Here is a 6,000-nt window from a genome sequence, read left to right on the forward strand (position 1 = left end):
AAGCAAACAGCTGTTTATTGCGTGTTGCAGCGAATTTCTGTCTCATAACTTGGAATACAGGATGTTCGAGTTCCTTGATTTTATACATACGATTTATGTGGAGTCAACTTTCCATTCAAATGATCACGATTAGATGATCTTTTCCATATTTCTTTTTAACATTTATATACACAAATATTTTATGTCCACTTTTAGCGTTTTCGAGATAAACAGTTGTAAAAGTTCAATAGTACTTAACAATTAAATAAATACTTTTTGCATTGTACTTATCTTTATCGATGCTATTATAAAAGTGATTGCGAATCGTGCATTGATTCTTTTTATCAACATAAAATTACAAATGTCATTGATGGTTCTTGAAGATATTTCGATATATACTAAATATGGTAAACAAAAATATGTTTTTGATGACATTTATCAAGTAGATATAAATTTGATTTGTAAACACGACCTAAAGTAACAGTTAGAAATTACGTGTCCTATATAAAAAGTTAATTTTCTCAAAATGTGGGCATACAATGTTTGTGCAGTAAGCCATCGATATCCCTTACTGAAAGATTATGGAATATTATGGAAGATTATGGAATTTTTCTCATTTTTACATAAATAACAACATATTTTAAATGCAATTATGTCAAAAATTAAATAATAAATATTTCTCTCGTGGAAGTACCAAATATCGCGTAACAAGGAATGGAAGAAAGAAATATCAAATGTAACTGCGGGAATTTTTTAGAAACTGGGTGATATTTCGTAATAATCGTCGCGTCGAAATGTATCAAAAGTGCCAACCTAAATTTGTTAATTCTAAGCTAAAAAAATTTTCTCTCTAAACAATTCAAAATCTAAACTCAAATCTAATCTCCAAACTTTAACAATAATTCTACGGGTAATTTCACCATCGATTCGTTATAATATTTCACGGTCACCACGATAATCTAAAATTCTGTAGAGGAAAATGAAATTTGTTCGTTCGAAGCGTTTAGTGTACTTACAAAGGAACGAACAGTCATTCGAGTATATCGGTGCAAATCCAGGCTCGTTAAGCCATTAAATGACAACAGGCCCCGCGGGTTATCGTCGCGCTAATAAAGCCGGCGTTGCGGACACGGTACAACGATAAGAAAGCTCGTTTTATTTCTCCTAGCTCTCGATCTTCGTCGTAAACGTGCGTAACACGCGAGCCTGTCGAGGAATCGAGATAAGGCACGCAGATATATCGGTGAGTCGACGCGAACCTCGTCAAAGATTGCGCTAATACGGGACAACGCGGACGATCAGCCGACACGCGGCTTTTACGCTGACTCAGAACCACGCAAACACCATTTTTAATACGCTGCGCAATGTATTTTTTCTCAGTTTTGATCGATCGACGTTAACGCAAGCGAGCGCGGGGTAAATACTTCATTTGCAAAACAAGTTTTGTAATTTAACGTTGTTTTTATTGTTTCCAATTGCATTTCAAGTGAAAGTTTTATCAATCTACCGTGCTAATTGCGAAAGTATAATATAATATTATACATATTAAGAAGTATATATATTATATATTTTAATGTCTTCTTCTAATGATTTAGTTTCAAATAATTATTAAGAAGATACACGAGATTTTTAATTGATAATTTTTGGAATCCAATATATCGAATATTTTTTAATATCTTCTCCTTCTCAGTGCTTTCCCTTGCGTCACACAAAAATTTCCTACCTACCTTGTCAAAAACCGCGTCCACTGTCCTCAATTCATCTTTATATCTTTCTAGGACTTTACAATATTCAACGTTTCTAAAAAATGTCTCCAAAAACGCACTTTTAGTCATCGATACAGTGAATCTGTCCCTAAATCAAGAATGTAAAAATCTTACATAAATCCTACTTACATATATATACAACATACATTTAAAAAAAGGACACCCGAGAAGAAGTATCAATCGTCCAATGCAAAAAAGTCCATCTTTAACTGTCAATCTGACGCAACGTCGGCCACTAATTGCTTTTAAAAAGCGATAATTCTGTTGACGTTGATTCGGGACAGCACGAGCCGGATTTTTCTCGGGATTTCCAGGTTGTTCCCTCGAGGCCTGGCTCTCGTTAATTTACATTGGACGCTCGATGAATCCTTCGGGCACGAAAGCGGCCAAAGCAAATTTGCTCAGTCCGGTCACGCGCGCACCGCTCCTCAGCACACGCGTTCCTACGTTTACCAGTGTCATTATTACCTGACGAGGTAAACCGAATGCGCAGGCTGGTTAATGGCAATGGTAGAAAAGAGAGCTGAACGAGAATCGAACGGTGAGTACACGCCTGTCTGACGTCGTTCGCGCCGACACGTGCTTCGCGGCTTAAGGAGATGTTTTTCAAAGAGATTAGGAACGTCGTCGCGTCGTGTTACTCCTTTCTGCGTCGTCCTTTTTCTCTCGTTGAAAGCGTAACGCTTGCTTGAAACGAATTTTCCTTTTTCTTCTTTAGGAAAGATGGGGCGTCGAAGAGCTTAACCCCTTAACTTGGAGTTTTCTTTGGTCTTACCGGTCAGAAATGCACGATTTTGGTTTTAGCTTTGCATTGTTTTTTGGCTATATAATATATTATCTTGTAACTTTAATGTCATTTCTTATATTATTAATATAACAAAGTACAAAACACAAACTAGGATCTGAATGAAAGCAAACGTTTTTATAAACATTGTTGGGAGAATATTTTCTTGAATGCGTAAATATCTAGTATATCAGTATTATTTATATTCTATATATAGCATTGTTAGTATCATATATAAAAATGTACAATTCCTTTATTTTTATCAGTTTTCGTTCTTATAGTAGCATTTGATTAACGTAGCCACTTTCATGATAGATATTTCCGCAATTACCATTGGAGGGAGTATGTGTGACTTTAGAAATATAAGAATAGCATCGCTTCACTTATGATACATCTACGCCTTTTGTGCAAATAAAACAAACGATTATATCAAATATAAAAACGTGATTGCGTTTTTAGTACGAAAAATGTTCAGTTGACTGTGGTCGTGTCTCACACAGGCACGGGCATGGGCTTAATTTTGTGTGTAAAATTTGGTTCGTAAAGTAAGAAAGCAAGTTCCATTGATAATCACTTCTTTTCACCACTTAAATTGACAAAACAAGTAGGTTTACAATAAACACCAGAGAATTTTTGAAATTTCTATAAAAACGTAACTCTACGATGTTGCTTTTTTGCACCTATAACTACATTTTTAAGAAAAATCCTAAAACCTTCCACAGGCTATTATATATATCTTTTCCATTCATCTAATGTTTGAAAATCCTTATTCAATAATAAACATATTTGAAAAAGAATTTTGTTTCATACTGAACAATCTTTTGCCATTTACGCATCACAATAAAGTCTCGGACTCCTCTCAACAAAAGAATTTTTCACGCTCCATTATCTTTACAGTTCTTTACCACTCTTCCCACAGATTAATTATCACAATACCTGCAATGCAACTACGTATCTAAAAATCAGCACATTCTTTTCAGAACACGAAATCTAGAAGGTTTTAACCTGCAACGATAATGCATCAGCAATTGCTCTATACTCAGCTAATATAGAAGCAACATCGCGAAAGCAGAACATGGGACAGTTTATCAAAGATAAGCCCGACACTATGGCTATGAGGCTATGGCATCTTCAAGGCCGTGATACGTGAAAACACTACCGACTTACAACGATGTTCGGTTCCTCGTCGTCACGGTCCTACCTTCCTCTCCGTGTTAAACGACAATTTGCCGGTGTTACGCCGTCGAGAACACAGATGCTAATTGGATAATTATATGCAACATCTATTAAGCGGTGCGCGGTCCCGTGTAATCTTCGAATTTATTTTGTCGAAGGAAAAGAAACGTAATGGAAAAAAAGGAAACGTAAATACACGAAGGAACATGGATTGCTTAATAACGTCGAGCAACATGGCGGAACGCGAACGCTTGTAAAATATATAGGGTGATCCGTAATTGATGATTCACATGGGATCAGGGAGGTTCTATGGATCAAAATAAGACGAAAATCAAGAATAACAATATTACTGTGCAAAGTATACGTAAATTTGCTTAATTCTCAGTTAGATAGGAATAGATAATCGATAGGATGTTATTGTACATGTGAAAATGAGTGGAAAATGTAAAACAAAACCTTCTCACCTAAAACCTCATTTTCGAAAAAATCAATTTCAGAGAATTTGCCTAGTACCTACATACCGGACTAATTCTTGACTAACGCAGGTGTTCAAATCCCACTTTCTTCAAAACGGTGTATTAAATAACAGAATTTTATGTTTCATCTTCATCTTATTTTGACACATAGAATAATTTCTTTTCATTTCGTCCGTTCCTGCCAAACCGAGAGCTGATCAAGTTCATGTGTACCTCACAAATTTTCAAACTCGATTTCCACAAAAACGAAGTCTTGACGCAATTTTGGTATTCTTGATTTTCGTCTTACTTTGAACTAGTGAGCTTTCCTGACCCCACTTTTATCATGAATTACGGACCACCCTCTATAGCATTCGGTCGATACTATTCAGCTAGCCACGCTGACGTTAATCGGATAATTCTACGCGAACCCTGTCGTGCGTTAATTTAGATATTATTCCTTGTTCGCGACGTCCACCGTAGCTGGAGAAAATTCCATTGGGAGAGTCGTGAAGACAGCGACCAATGGAAGGGGTAATTATGATACCACGGCGGAAAATAATTAAACGTTTGCCTGCGCTATCGGAACTTTCAGTATTTCGAGCGAAAACTCCGTTAGTCGCCAGCACGTATTAATTTGAGCCTCGGGAATGATTATACGGTAATTCGAATCTGTTCTTTTGGATTTATGGACTATCTTGTTCCTCGTTGATTGAATCTGCCTTGAAAATTCCCAAGTTGATGGTTTTTGTCTTTGCACCGTTTTACTTCATGTACATATATGGATGAATGATTGATGCTTCGTTGAAATGAATGGCAAATGAAATGTTAATATTCAAGAATATCAAAATTATTGGGATATATTTCACGAACAAGCTTAAGTTAGATTGAAAATGTTTTCGATCATAAGTCTCGTCTTCGTCGAAACAACATCAGACAACCTTTTGTCTCCTTTAATTTCCGTATTTTCAAGTTCGAAACATTTTCAAAAAATAGCAATCTATAGAGACATTTTGCTTTATACTGAAGCAACATTCGACAACTAACGGTGATTTTTTCAAAAAACAGGATCAGCAATAAGATACTTGTTCGATGTTGCTTCAGTAGAATCGAGACTATATGTGAAGCCTCTGCCTTTTTAACTTTCGTCCCTGAAAATTTTCTTTAACCCCTTAACTAATAAAATTATGACTTCCGGTCGACAAAATGTATAATTCTTTTATGTTCTAAAATACTTTCATGCACGATAAAAAATGTAAAAATGTCATATTTTACAAGTACCTTTTGTAATAATTACGCAGTGTGGTAGATTTTGAAACACGGAATACACAACCCGTTTAGTTTCTATTTTATTCCCATTTTGCAAATATGGATAAAGAAACATACAAAATATCTTGATGTTATTTTTATTATGTAGGAAATTATTGCATTGATATTTCGGAGAGTACATAGAAATACGAAAAAATGGGAATCAGGTCAAGTTAACTCGGTTGATTAAGGCAGAAGGTTAATAAATATAAGTCAATCGAATCAAGTGTTACCGACATCAGTTAATTTCATTCTAATCAAAATTCCAAATAAAAGTATAAAAGTTTCTTCCACTAATAAAATTATATTCATTCTCTAGCCTTCCTTTAACATAGGTAACTATATTATCCTTTGCAGTTAAAACTTATCCCATAAATGAAAATTTAGAACTCCAAGTCATATATTTGTAGTTACGTTGCCCAATGAACAGAAAACATAAATTGTACATCCGTCTGTCGAAAACAGCTTTTGGACACACACTGTTTTTCAACTTCAACATTGCCCATCGTGTAATAGAATACACGGCGATTCG

At 35.2% G+C, this 6,000-nt stretch overlaps 1 long non-coding RNA gene across 2 annotated transcripts; it reads left to right on the top strand.

The window, feature by feature from the left end:
* Window positions 1–881: 881 nt before the first annotated feature.
* LOC117215656 lies at window positions 882–5,728 on the top strand. Of its 2 annotated transcripts, none has more exons than XR_004489173.1 (3): window positions 882–1,395; window positions 1,758–2,286; window positions 3,510–5,728. It is a non-coding gene; the product is annotated as an uncharacterized LOC117215656 (long non-coding RNA). The 2 variants fall into 2 exon arrangements; XR_004489174.1 differs by lacking the exon at window positions 3,510–5,728 and adding an exon at window positions 2,464–3,042.
* The last annotated feature ends 272 nt before the right edge of the window (window positions 5,729–6,000 follow it).

This window comes from Bombus bifarius, unplaced genomic scaffold (genome assembly GCF_011952205.1).
Source record: "Bombus bifarius isolate JDL3187 unplaced genomic scaffold, Bbif_JDL3187 scf7180000009761, whole genome shotgun sequence".
NCBI lineage: Eukaryota > Metazoa > Arthropoda > Insecta > Hymenoptera > Apidae > Bombus > Bombus bifarius.